The 14,534-nt window shown below is 46.0% G+C and overlaps 1 long non-coding RNA gene across 1 annotated transcript in view; it reads left to right on the forward strand.

Moving 5' to 3' along the window:
- The first annotated feature begins 8,642 nt into the window (after positions 1-8,642).
- Positions 8,643-14,534, forward strand: part of LOC137206267 (uncharacterized) — a 28,491-nt gene continuing 22,599 nt past the window's right edge. The window contains exon 1 of the long non-coding RNA XR_010934613.1: positions 8,643-8,840. This is a non-coding gene — a long non-coding RNA (uncharacterized lncRNA). The remainder of the gene's footprint in view (positions 8,841-14,534) is intronic.

Below are 14,534 nucleotides of genomic sequence, written 5' to 3' on the forward strand. Positions count from 1 at the left end.
GCAAGTGCAGATAATGAGTATAGACTCTTTTAAGAGTCTTTGAAGAGTCTATACTGTGCCTCTTTTAAGAAGCATGCTGTAGAAGGGGCAGAAGAAGAGAGACATTTACTTGAGGGGGAGAAGGGGGTTGTTTTTTAGAACCTGAAAAGCTTTGAACAGGTGCGTAAAGCAAAGCAAAGGAGACTAAAGATGTAGGAATGAGGAAGGGTAGCTGGTAGAACAAGGTCCTGGAAGGAGGGGAGAGGCGAGGCATTCTGGCAGCTGGATGGAGACAGGAGAGGAAGCAGGTACGGATGCTCCGGTAGCTAAGTTTAGTGGGTGGATTGTACAGTGTTTGTTCTGCTTTCCTCATGGGCTGTCAGTTCCACGCAGGCAAGGACCATGGCTGTGGGTTCAACACAGTGACAACAGTTAACACTTCAAATCGCTTGCTGTGTGCACGCCAGTCAGGCTTCTGAGAGCGCGGCATAGACAAATTCACTTAATCCTCATAACAACCGGATGAAGTAGATACCATTATTATCCATTTACAGGTGAGGAAATAGAGGCACAGAGACGGTGAGTAACTTGTCCAAAGTCACAGTGGCAGAAAGTGGAGGGCTTGGATTTGAACCGGGGCCATCTGTCTCCCAAGTCCACACTCAAAGATGCAGGCACTCACTAAGTAGTTGTCAAGTGACTGAGAACGCACTTGACATGCTCTGCCCGCAAATCGCAGGATGGTTTACCCTCCTGCAGCTACCTTCCCCCTCCCCCAAGTGGGGTGTTGTCCAACTGCACTGTCCTCTCACACAAATGAGGGCTGACCAGAAGGGTCACAGTCTGCTGGACCAGGGTTGAGGTCACACAGATGCCTGAGATACTATCCCTTACGCTCCACCTCGAGGCAGGGACTCCAAATGTTCGGTTCCATTAGGATGACACCTTCTGGACACCTTGCTCTCCCCTCTCCCTCTTTCTCAGCCCAGGACAGACTAGGATCCACTAGGCCATCCCTTGCTCCCCAGCAGGGTACAGGAGTGTTCCTTCCGCACCGCCCATCACCCCCTGCAGGCCTGGCTTTGCAGCCCTAGAACTGTCTGCTAGCAGGGCTTAAGGCCTGGGGGCGAGTGTCAGAACCCCGACGGAAGGTAGGTTTCTGTGGGGGGCGAAGGGGGGCAGAAATTCAGATCCAGAAGCAGGAGTCCCGGAGGTAATAAATTCAGAGGCTGGAAAGGAAAGATGGGGCCTTGGCAGCTCTCATGGGAAAGCAAAGTAGCGCCTGTGCCTGGAACCACTCACTGTCGACCCCCTCACAGGCAGCATCGTCCTGGTGGGCAGGTTCTAGAACGGAACAAGATCCCTAAGGCAGATTTTAGCTGCATCCTGATCTTTTGGGGGCATTCTCTGTTTTCCCCTAGGCCTCTATCTAGGCTTATTCTTTTTTTTTTTTTGCACGCGAGCTTGTGGGCTTTCTCTAGTTGTGGTGAGCGGGAGCTACTCTTTGTTGCGGTGCGCGAGCTTCTCATTGCAGTGGCTTCTTTTGTTGCAGAGCATGGGCTCTAAGCGCGCGGGCTTCAGTAGTTGTGTCACACAGGCTCAGTAGTTGTGGCGCACGGGCTCTAGGGCGCAGGCTCAGTAGTTGTGGCGCACGGGCTTAGTTGCTCCGTGGCATGTGGGATCTTCCTGGACCAGGGCTCGAACCTGGGACCCCTGAATTGGCAGGTGGGTTCTTAACCCGTGTCCTACCAAGGAAGTCCCTAGTAACTACACATCTTTCTAGATCAATCTAACTCTCTCAAGGGCTAAGGCTGAAGATCCCTGTCTATATAAGAGAAACTGGCTCTTTTTTCACACTATGAAATTTTCCAGTGATCCAAATCCCAGTAAAAATGGTAACAGCTTAAAGGCCAATCAGTTTTTTTTTTCTTGAGTGACATAAACATGCTTTCTCCCTGTTTTTAAATGTCATTTCTCTCATTTCACCATTCTTTTTTTTTTTTTAACATTTATTTGGCTGTGAAGGATCTTTGTTGCTGCATGCAGGATCTCTTTTTTTTTTTTTTAGTTGTGGCACATGGGATCTTTATTACCTCATGCGCGATCTTTTTTTTTCTTTTTAGTTGCAACGTGGGATCTTTAGTTGTGGCATGCGGGATCTAGTTCCCTGACCAGGGATCAAACCCAGCCCCCTGCATTGGGAGCGTGGAGCTCTAGCCACTGGACACCAGGGAAGTCCCTCATTCCATCCTTCTTGCCTGAAAAGTCAGGTGAACAATAAGCCTTATCTTTGAGCAGCTATTAGTTTGCAGGCGCTGTGCTCAGTGTTGGGACTCCGTGAACAGGTCAAGATCCCAATCAATGAAAGAGAATTGCTGTAATACCAAGTGCTAAGTCAAGGTCTCAGCGATTTCTTTTTTCTTTTTTTTTTTTTTTTGGAGAGGAAGGGCAGGGGGAGATCTATGAACCTTCTGAAATTACGTGCAAAATTGTACCTACTTGTGCATTTCTGGGAAGAGAGTTTCTAGCTTTTATCAGCTCCCCGGAGGGGTCTGTGACCCCCCCAAACTGAGTAATATGGTGGCAAGTGCTGGGGGAGAACAGAATCTGAATTGAGAGGAGCAATTGGAAATATAGAGAGTGCATTATTATTCCATTAGTTCATTAATGCTACAGTCATTACAATAATCATTTATTTTCTTCAGTGGTCTTTTACAATCTTTGGTAAAAACCATAGCTTTTTTGGCAAGAAAAAAAGGTCACAAGAAATTCGAGTCATGGTGTTTGAAGTGAATCGGTTATTTCAAAAGGAAGGAAGCTCGTTGGAGTAGACCCCATAGTTAAGAAGTCCCCTGCAGGCCCCCTGGAGGGTCTCCCCTCTCCCCACCAAGCCTGGGGCTCCCCCTGAGACCCACTTCCTGCAGCACCCCGCATGCATGGCTCTGAGTGTGATCGGCCGAGGAGGGTACTCTCCACTGAAATACAATTAACAATATGATGCTCTCCGAAATTCTGGCTCTGCACCACCCAAAATTTAGCCACATTCCACAAGATCCCACTATGCTGTGGTGTTGTCCCTGGTGAATCCCATTTTTCTTAAGCACAAAAGTGATTAATTTGGTGCTATAAAGTGAAGATTTCATTGTTTGCACCCCGAGAGTAGCAAAGGCTACAAAATTAATTAAGTTTTCCCTTTGTCTCTGATACATGAGAGATAATACGGAGGGAAGTAAAACCAGTTTATTTTCTTCAACTGCATTTTCACATTCCCTCTCTCTTCCTGTCTCCACTGATTAAAATGAGTGAGGTTTTGCACATAATTTCCAAAAATGCATAGATTACTGCCCCCCCCCCGCCCCGCTCCCCCTAAATCCTGAGACCTTGAGAGCCATCCACACCGGATTCATTTTCCAGTTTTTCCCTCCACCATTCCATTCCCTCTTCCATTAAGGAAAGCTGCTCTTGCCTTCTAGCCAGAGATCCTATCCCAGCCATTTCCAGCCTCCTGCCCTTCAGGGCTTGGTTCTGCAATATAATAAATGAAGGGTCTTGGTTACTTGGTTCGGGTGCATTTCTTCCCGCTTTTCTGAATTACATGTAATTGGCTCTCCCCTGCCCCCTAGTGTCTAAGTCATATTGTAATGAACGATGAGTGTTAGAAGCCCAATTCTCCCTAGTATTTGGTGGGGGAGGAGAAAAGAGAGGAAGAATGAGGAAGGGGAGAAGCAGAGAACACAGGTAGAGATGACATGTCTGTGCAGATATAAGATTCAGGCTTCCTGTCTATTTCCTGCTCTCACAATTGGTTCAACAAAAATTGGCTCCAGAACCAAGCCCTAAGTGGACTAGAGTTCACTGTTCTGCCAGCAGAGGAGCAGCTATTTATTCACATTCTTTGTTCCCCATACTTAATCCGTGGCTGACTTCGCCCTTTGCTCCCAAATACACCATCTCTCTTAATTATCTCCTCTGCTGTGAGGCTGCTTGGGAAGAGAATTACAGATTGAGTTCATCCCACCCGAGGGTTCCTGTCCTTGTCTGGCACTCGCTCTGTGTTGCAACGTGTGAGGCTTGCGCTGGACACGGCTCAGAGGTGGACCCGGCCTCGGGGCCTCCAGACACGAAACTAGACATACAGGATACAAGTGAGGAATAATAAATAAATAACGGCAGAGGCAGAAATCGGTTTTAGTTTAAGTTTCTCAGGGCGCCCACATCTGGAATGCAGGGACCATGTCTGGTTTTGGATGTGGTTCAGGTTTGGCCCTCCTTGGCTTGAGTTTCTCTGAGCTGAGCCAGTCTACCTGGCTGCGGTGGTACTGTTTTCTTCAAAGAGAGTGAGCAGACATGTTTCCATTTCCATGCTTGGTGACTGGGTCCAAACAACACGTGGGTGGTTGTACTGGATGAGCCTTAAGATCCTTTTCTACCTGGAGGTTCTGTGATTCATTTAAAATGGGTGTGCACCCCTGACAATCTGTTGGTGGTGATTTCCTCTGCTGGGTCTGGCTTCCTGTTGATTCTACTTTACCGAATATTGCCAAATCCATTCATTATTTTCCTCCACCGATTCTTCCTAAGTTCATATTTCAGTTGCCTGAATGACTTGCAATGGCCTCTGCTATGGACTGAATGTTTGTATCCCCCTAAAATTCATATGGTGCAGCCCTAACCCTCAATGTGATGGTATCGGGAGATGGGGACTTTGGGAGGTAATTAGGTTTAGATTCGGTCATGTGTGTGGGGCCCCTATGATGGGATTAGTCCCCTTATAAGAAGAGAAGGAGACCAGAGCCTTCCCCCTCTGTGATGTGAAGATACAGCAAGAAGGTGGCCATCTACAAGTAGGAAGAGGGTTCTCCCCAGATGCTGAATCTGCCAGTACTGTGATCTTGGACTTCCCAGCATCCAGAACTGAGAGAAATAGATATTTGTAGTTTAAGCCACCCAGTCTATTGTATTTTGTTATAGCGTCCCAAACTAAGACAGTCCCCAAACTGATGTCTCTGCTTCCACACTGTGGTCCCAACCCTCATACACATTAAAATGCATGTTAAAATGCATAGATTTAATAAATTAATGCTTTCACACACATACTCACACACACAAAAATCAACACTTATCAAAGAAATTATAAGAGTTTCTCTTTATGTCCTCAGAACAAGAAGGTGCTCTTAAATAAGTTGCTAAAAGCATCAAGTAAAAAGAAAAAAAAAATGATAAATTTGGCTATATTGAAATTAAAACTTATGTGGAATAAAAAAGATACTTACACCAAGAGGCAAGCCACAGACTGGGAGTAGATATTTGTAACTCATAATAACAAAGGAACACTTTCTAAAGTATGTAAAGAACTCCTATGAATCAACAAGAAAAAACAAACCAATAGAAAAAGTGGTAAAGGTATGAACAGGGAATTCAGAAAAGGGGACATTTGTGTTGCTAATAAATACGTGAAAAGATGTTCAACCTAACCAGAAATCAGGCGAATGCCAATGAAGGGCTTCCCTGGTGGTCCAGTGGTTAAGAATCCGCCTTCCAATTCAAGGGACATGGGTTCAATCCCTGTGGGGAACTAAGATCCCACATGCTATGGGGCAACTAAGCCCACGCACCACAACTACTGAGCTCAGGCACCTCGACTAGAGAGAGCCCACGTGCCACAAACTACAGGTCCCACGCTCCCTGGAACCCGTGCGCCACAACTAGAGAGAGAAAACCTGTGCGCCACAACTAGAGAGAAGCCCAGGCTCTGCAACGAAGAGACTGCGCGCCGCAACGAAAAATCCTGAGTGCCAAAACTAAGACGCGACGCAGCCAAAAAAATAAAATAAATAAATATTTTTAAAAAACTGCGTGCGTAGCTTGGTTTCACTTAAAAAAAGAAGGAATGCAAATGAAAATGTGACACCATTTTATATCCACCAGATTGGCAAAAATTAAAAGTCCAGTGAGACTAAACGTTGTCAGGAATGTGGGGAAATTGGGGTTGTCTTATGCTAATGGCAGGAATAGAAATTAGTAAAGCCATTTTGGGGATGGATTGAATGCTCTCTAGTAAAGATGGATATATCCTCTGATTCTTATTAATTCCTCTCCTAGGGGGATGTATGTACAAAGAAAGAGTCATATATCAGGATATTTGTAATAGCTGCAAGTTGGAAATAATTTAAATTTCCATCAAAAAGGAGGTGGGATAATAAAGGTTGCACAGTCCTATACTGGAACGCTATTATAGCAGTTACAATGATAGAACAAGTCAATGTATCCAGTTGAAGGACCGTGAAAACATGATGTTAAGGGAATTAGTGTTTGATGGGTATGGAGTTTTAATTCAGGAAGAGGAAAAAGTTCCAGAGATGGATGGGCTGGTGATATTTGCACAACAAAATGAATGTAGTTAATGCCATTGAACTGTATACTTAAAATGGTAAATTTTAAGTTATATCTATTTTACCACAATTTAAGGGGAAAAAAACCCCCATAATGAACAGAATTAGGCGCACCATGAAATGCATTGTATGATGTGCTCATGACATTTAAAAATATTAAAGAATCATAACTAACTAAATAAAGCATTAAACATATTGAATATGTATATATATGATCAATTCATAAAGATGTGAAGGAATCACTGAATGCAAGATAGGCTTACCTGCTGGGAGGGAGAGGAGGAAAGTCTGAGGTTGTAGCTGTGGTAGAACTCTATCTGTGACATTTTATTAAAAACAAAAAATCTAAGAAAACTCATTAAATGTTAAAACAAAATAGGTGTTACACCCGTCTCGACATTGTTCCGTCTGAAGACGGGGGCGGTCTCTCCGTCTGTGATCGGGCTTTTATGTGTCACGTGCTCTCTGGCCTTGCATCTGTTCAGGACCAGCTCTTAGCCTTATATTTCTGGAGGTCCTTTTATGTCTCAGGCACATTGCTAGGCGCTGGGAACTCCATGATGAACAGCACAGGCATGGGTGCTACTCTTAGCATTTTCCTCCCAGGGATGTTCTTGCACAACGGTTTTCAGAGAGAGGCCCCTGGATTAGCAATATCAGCCTCGCCTCGGAACTTACTGGAAATGCAACTTTGGGGGCACCACCCCAGACCTGTTAACTCAGGTGCTATGGGGGTGGGGCCCCATATGGGGTGCGGCCCCATATGGGGTGCTTTCACGAGCCCTCCAGGCGATGCTGGTGCACGCTCAAATTTGGAAATCATTGCTCTTATATAAAGAAGAGAATGCTATCTCCTTTGTACACCCCATCTGAGGTGGAGGTAGGCAGGGGGTGTCCCAAAGTGTTCCAGAGGTGAAGAAAATGCCCTTTCATCACGGTTGCATACACCACCCCGGTTCTGGTGCCCGCTGCCCTGGGGCGCTTGGGACTCCCTCCCCTGTCCCCTCCCCACGCTCAGCCTTGGGGCTTGCCTGGTTTCCTAGTCAGACTCAGCCTCCACGGACCCTCCCTCGAAGCTGCTCACACCAGGTCCTCTGTCTACGTACGTCCAAACTCCTGGGGCTGACCGAGTTCAAGTCATTTTCCCAGAAGTACTACAGCGCCCAAGGGCAAGTTGGACACAGTTGGATACCTGGGTACCGGAGTGTCTGTGCTCCACGGGCCCACGGACACTCCATCCCAGCTCCTGCCTGGTCAAGATATCCGACTCCTCTCCTTAGTTTCACATTTAAGACCCTCAGTGACTTGACCCCATGTGCCTTTCTTTCTCTCCCTCCTGAAAGAAGACTCTGGAAAAAACAGCACTTTTCCTTTCTCATAGAAGATATTCACACTTTCCTGTCTCAGAGGCTTGTATTTTCTTTTATTTTGTTTGGATTTCTTCTGTCTGGAGTAGACTCTTTTCATATATGACAACTCCACTCTCCCCACTTCAACCCCCATACGTACTTACCATTTCAGAGCAGCCTCAAATGCCATTTCCTCCCTCTCTAGCTGAAGGCGATTGCTTCTTCCTTTGTGCTCTCCTAGTCCAAGGCTTTATCGGCTTCTGTAACCTGCCATTTCTCTCTCCCATTTCATTTTGTATTACAGTGTTTTATGTATTTGTCTTATTAAATCATGAACTTAACTTATTGTCTTATTCAGACATCTGAGTCGAGACGATTCCTTTAAGGATGCTGAGCACACTTTCAAGCTCAGGTGATATCAATAAGGGTATTGTTCCAAAGTGTCTAAGACGTGGTCTTCTGTCCTCAAATTACTGGAGGACTAGAGGGGGAGCCAGATACCTTGTTTATGCAAGGCGACAGAGTTCAGGACAGGGTGATGTGTTTGCCTGGAGGAGAGAGACACTGATTCTGCCTGTGAAGGCGTTGGAAGTGGGATGGGTTGATGGAGAAGTTCTGCCTGGAAGCTGTCAGAGTGAGGAGATCTCATTACAAGAAAGTGTAAGACGATGGGAGGCTGAAACAGGGCAAAGATGTCCTCTCCATTTTCGAGGAGACGAGACAGAAAGGCATAGATGGCAAAGAAGAGGGGTAAGTACAGTTTCACAGAAACCAAGGGAAGAGTATGTTTCTGTAGGAATGGAGTTAGAATCAGCACCAAAAGTTAAGTAGAGAGATGCCTTTGATACAAGGTCATCCTTACTGCCAGACTTTTTCTGCGGTACGCGGGCCTCTCACTGCTGTGCCTTCTCCCATTGCAGAGCACAGGCTCCGGATGTGCAGGCTCCGTGGCCATGGCTCACGGGCCCAGCCGCTCCGCGGCATGTGGGATCCTCCCGGACCAGGGCACGAACCCGCGTCCCCTGCATCGGCAGGCAGACTCTCAACCACTGCGCCACCAGGGAAGCCCTACTACCAGACTTTGCAGGAACTACAGGAGGGACCTAACCTGAGAACAAAGGTAATTGCCTTGCAGGAATCTCCCGTGGAAACTGAAGGCAACTCTTTGAATTTAAGGTTTGGTTTCTATTTGAACTTCCTTATTTGCAGGATTTAGAGTGGTGTTTTTTCAATCTACGGACTGTAGGTATATTTAAGATATACATTTTTCCCTTTAGAAAGAGTCTATAGTAATTAAGTTGAGAAGCGCTGAATTACAATTTTCCTCCCAGTGTGTTTTGCGCAGTCTCAGTCTGGCCGGTAGGAGGCAGCATAACCTCATGCTCTGAGTCAGGATCCTTGTTGCTGGAGTCGGCTCTGGCCCAGGGAAGGAGGCTTCCCTCCGTTCTGTGCTTCCGTTTCCTTCTTTACCTCCTGAAAAAGGTAGGAATTAACTAATAGCCAAACATTTTCAAAACGTTAAATGATCTGGGGGTGCCGGGTAGAAATCACAGCTGAATATAGTCCCAATCCCTCTCTGACTTGGCCCTGAAATCTGAAAAGCTCAAAGCTTGTCACAAGGGAGTCTTGTTCCTATTTCTGCAAACGGAAACTCTGGTATGTAAATTCACAAAAGACAAGGATGTCCAGTATGTAGATGTAAGTAAACTAAAATAAACATCACAGCAAACTTCCACCTGTAGGTATGAAAAAGTGGAAAAGCAAGGGTTTTTCTGGCCGTTTCCATTTCCATTTTGTTACTTTAATGCTCTAAAATTGTTTAAAACAATTATATTACTTTTGAATATATTAAAGCAGTCATTTGTCTATTGCAAACACTGTATATTACTATCTGAAAGAGCTGAAATATTAGGTCTGATGTATTATATTTGCAAGTCCCTCCACTTCCCAGAGGCAGCAAAGCATAGTGGAGACGCATACCAGCCCCTCCCTCCAGCTGTGTGACCTCAGAGAGGTGGTCCAACCTCTCTGATCTTCCCAGCACCTATGAAATTGGACAGGTCATAATAGTACCAACTGGGTAAGCTTGTTGGTGAACATGAAACAAGAGCCTGGCACATAGTGGACATTCAGTAGATATTTCAGGAAATTATTAGTGGCTGGATATTTGGTCCCTAATCTAGAATATGACGTGAGGCATTGGATTGGGTACCTTCCAGATATCAGGTTCTATGGGATATGGTGAAATGATAAAATGTATTTTCATTTTGGTTTTGTTAAAACCACCCTCACGTTAAACACCTACAGAAAAGTTACTCTGCTGATCTTTTTTTTTTTTTTTTTTTTGTGGTACGCGGGCCTCTCACTGTTATGGCCTCTCCCATTGCGGAGCACAGGCTCCGGACGCGCAGGCTCAGCGGCCATGGCTCATGGGCCCAGCCGCTCCGCGGCATGTGGGATCCTCCCAGACCGGGGCACGAACCCGCGTTCCCTGCATTGGCAGGCGTACTCTCAACCACTGCGCCACCAGGGAAGCCCTACTCTGCCGCTCTTGACCATGTTAAAGCGGTCAGGATCACGCGCTACATCCTCAAAAGGCCTCAACTGCTTTTTCTGTCCCCATAAATGAATTTCTTTGGGAGGTGCACTTCTGGGCTGAGCACTGCAGCTACTGTCATTCACTAAACAGGATTCCAAGCCACTCATGGGAATTAATGGACATGATTATGTTTGGGGGACCTGTGAAGGAGAATCAGTATATAACTAGAACAAGAGCCATGTGAAAAATGGTTGTGTGGTCATATGTGTTTGGAAACCCTGCATACTACAGTCTCCTCCTAGAGATTCACCATGGGCTGCCATGGATTAAAAGCTCCAGGCAGCTCTGTCCAATAGAAATGGCATATGAGCCGCAGGTGCAACTTAAAATTTTCTAGCAGCCACGTGAAAAAAGGAAAAAAGGAACAGATGAAATCGATTTTAATAATATATTTTATTGAACCCCATTTACCCAAAATAGTACCATTTCAACCTGTAACCAATATTTTAAAAGAATTTAAATTATCTCAGTCTTTGATAGATGACATGTATTTTAACACCTAGCGCACTTCTCAGTTGGGATTAGTCACGTCTCAGTTGGGATTAGTCACGTCTCAAGTGCTCTGGGACCACACGGAGCTAGCAGTTACGTTATAGTATGACTCAGGCTCAGAGAATCCGTGCTTGGAGGGAACCCCAATAGAACCTGAAAAGGCCCCAAGAAGTTACAGGGAAAATAATGGAAAAGAATAGAAGGCGCATTTAGGTTACCTTAAAAGCCAAGATCTTAGAAGAGAGACTGTCCAGAAAAGGCTTAAATGACAACAACTTAAGTTAGGGTTAAAAACTGACCAATCTCAGCATTTTTCTTAAAACCCCTGGCGGAGATGGGCAGAGGCACCTACGGTCCAGATGAGGAGGTGGTATGGTCTTGTGTTTACTGACCGCTCTGAATTCTCCTTTAATCTTGTGCTCCTCTGCTTCTGGGTGTCTATAGGTGGAGGCTGGACGGTGTTGCGTGATTTTTTAAACATCTTCAAATCACATACGTTAGCAGCAGCCCCTTCTCAAACTCTTCAGCAAGAGGCAATTTTTGTTCCCCATCTCATCCCACTTTTGTGCTCCCAACCTTTTCACTGTGTCTGCGAGCTTCACTCCCCATCCTGACTCCCCCGACTTCGTCTCATCTTTGGGCCAGCTCTCTTCCCCCAGACAGAAGAAGCCACAGACTTGAAATATTTGGTCCCCTCCTGACCTGTTGTGAAATACTTCCTCTCACGTGCCTCTTAAAAAAAAAAAACGTTTTATGATCCCGCGTATTCATCCACGTGGTTCTTTATCAGTGCCGCATAATTGTACCATGAACCGCAGCCATAAGTTAAAGACCTTCTCTAAACTCTCAGTGATTGCCCTGGACCGTAGTGTAGGAGGGAAGATGGCAGAAGTTTAATCAGAGACTAGGAGTCTTTCAGGAGAACATCCAGCCTACCTCAGGACTCATCCAAAGGCTGCTTGCTTTTCCCTCCCAAGCTTTTCGCTTGATCCAAGGTCTGTTAACAATTTGAAAGTCAAATCCCCCTCTCGGGTTACGGAATGGGTATCTCCTTTTGTCGTGAAAGGGGGTGTGTAATTATTCCGTCCAGGTTCAGACACCTGATCCCAGCTGGTAGATCCCCCAAGGACACTCCTTCAGCACTAAGCTCCCAAGTTACCTTCTCAAGTGGGCAGTGCCACGAAACCAAAGCGGCCATCCGATTGCCCCTCCTGGAAGGCAGCAAACATCTGCTGGGCTCCAAGGACCGTGTTTTATGTAAACACACCCAGCTCACTCCATCATCTGGAGACGTGTGTGGAGAGACAGGCAGTTGAGCCGGGACCACATGCTTTCGATAATCTTTTGGCAAAGTGAGTGTTTCCCGAAGCCAGGATTTGTCATTATCCTTTCTCTTTCTTAGCTGTGAGAAAAATAGATACATTTTTTGTTGGTTGCACTTTTTGAAAGTCACTTGTCTGTGTTTTGGTGCCCGAAATGACTTCCAAGGCTACGAATGTCGATTTTGGTTACTTTCCCTCCCGTGGTTGAGGTTGCTTTCCTTCTACAGCGGGAGAGGAAAGATGGGCAGGAAAGATGACCTAAAATGACCAAGACAGAGTGTAGTTTAGGGCAGAGGGCCCATTCCCCTGTCTGGGCCTGTCTACACCTCCAGCCTGGGCGCCTGCAACTTCCTGCTGCTTCACCCTCATCCTCCCAGCTAACGTTTGCTCTCAGGAGCTGATGAAGGTGATTTATACCTTAGCTTCAGGGTTTTTTTTGTTGTTGTTGCTGTTATCATACATATATCATAAAATCCACTCCTTTTAAGTGTTTTGTTAGTATATTCCAACTGTGTGCGACTATTACCGCTAATTCCAGAACATTTCCATCATCCCTAAAAGAAACTCTGTGTTGAACAGTCATTCCCCTCAGCCCCAGTGCTAAGCTACCTTCTGTCTCTAGAGATAGGCCTCTTCTGGACATTTCCTATAAAAGGAATCCTACAGTATGCGAGTTTTGTGTCTGGCTTCTTTCACTTAGAAGAACGTTTTCAAGGTTCGTCTATGGTGCAGCATGAATCAGTACTTCATTCCTTTTTATGGCTGAAGAATATTCTGTGTTCCTCCCTTGGTTTATCCACTCATCCGTTGATGGACATTTGTGTTGTTTCCACCTTGCGGCTAATACGAATAATACTGTCGTGAACATTCCTGTACAGGTTTTTGTGTGGATATAAATGTTTTCATTATATCCTTTGGATATATCCTTTGGAGTGGAATTGCTGGGTCGTGTGGGAACTATGGTTAACTTTTTGAGGGACTGCCAACTGTTCTCCAAGTTGGCTGCGCCGTTTCACACTCCACCAGCAATATCCGAGGGAGCCACTTGTCCACATCTGCAGCAATGCTGGTCACCGTCTGCCTTTATGCTCGTGGTCATAAGTGTGGATGTGAAGTCCTATCTCATTGTGGTTTTTTTTTTTTTTTCCGTACGCGGGCCTCTCACTGTTGTGGCCTCTCCCGTTGCGGAGCACAGGCTCCGGACGCGCAGGCTCAGCGGCCATGGCTCACAGGCCTAGCCGCTCCGCGGCATGTGGGATCTTCCCGGACTGGGGCACGAACCCGCGTCCCTTTCATCGGCAGGCGGACTCTCAACCACTGCGCCACCAGGGAAGCCCCCTAGCATAGTATTTTGAGGTTCATCCGTTTGCAGGTTGCCTCAGTACTTCATTCCTTTTCATAGCTGAATAATATTCCGTTGTGTTGCCCTCCTAATTTTTTAAAACAAAGTTCAGCTTAATTACCTATATCCATAAACGAGTAACCAGCAGTCTCTCCCAGCCCTTCCCAGGGTTATGTGACCACAGCCTGAAGGGCGGAATATTACACTAACAGGATTGGACCTCTTCATCACTGTGGTCAAAGCTGACTCTACTTAATCAGATAATGTAAGCTGTTCCAATTTAATTCCACTCAAATAACATCATGAAATTTGGGCACTAGGAAGGATTAGTGGCAGAAGAAAATAAATATGAGTGAAGCTTCTGAACAGACTTGATTCCGGCTGGAGGCATGTCCCACCCCGCTGGTCCGCCAACCTGTCACCATCATCAAACTCACAGCCTGCATGCTCTTCCAGTGGGGAAAACACTCCCTGCCCTAGAGCTATTCGGACTCCGAAAAGCTGTGATTCTGTAGGTCCTTACGTTGTTTCTGCCCCAAAGGACTCACATTTCTTGATATTGGAATGTTTAGGGAGAAGAATTGGGAAGAATCAGGGGGACCATGAGCTCAGGAGCACCCCCGGAGGCAATGAGGACAGGGTTTGAATTCCGTGGAACTCTCGCGGCTAAAGCAGGAGATGGTCACAAGAGCAAGCTTGTGGATGAACCACAGGGCACAGAGATCTGGGGCACAGGATGTGGGTTCTAACTATGGCTGCAAACGTTGAGCTTCCTTTCGGTCTCTCCTTGCTTCCGTGTCTTTCATTCTTCTGCTCGGGGATAGTGGGAGAAATCAGGGGGAAGAAACCAAGGGGTCCCCACTATGAAAGTTAAGGAGCAGAATATACTTTGTTTTTCCAACAGTTTCAGTGGCGGCTACATGAATGAGCTGGAGAGGGAAGAACAGTGAGATTACAGCACTGCACAAGGTAACTGAATCGAGTCATTTGGAGATTGGATCAGAGAAGGAAAAGCATTCATCTCTCAAAGCTGCAGTGTATTCAACTGAAAAATGGGAA

The sequence above is a fragment of the Pseudorca crassidens genome, chromosome 1 (assembly GCF_039906515.1).
Source record: "Pseudorca crassidens isolate mPseCra1 chromosome 1, mPseCra1.hap1, whole genome shotgun sequence".
NCBI classification, from domain to species: Eukaryota; Metazoa; Chordata; class Mammalia; order Artiodactyla; family Delphinidae; genus Pseudorca; species Pseudorca crassidens.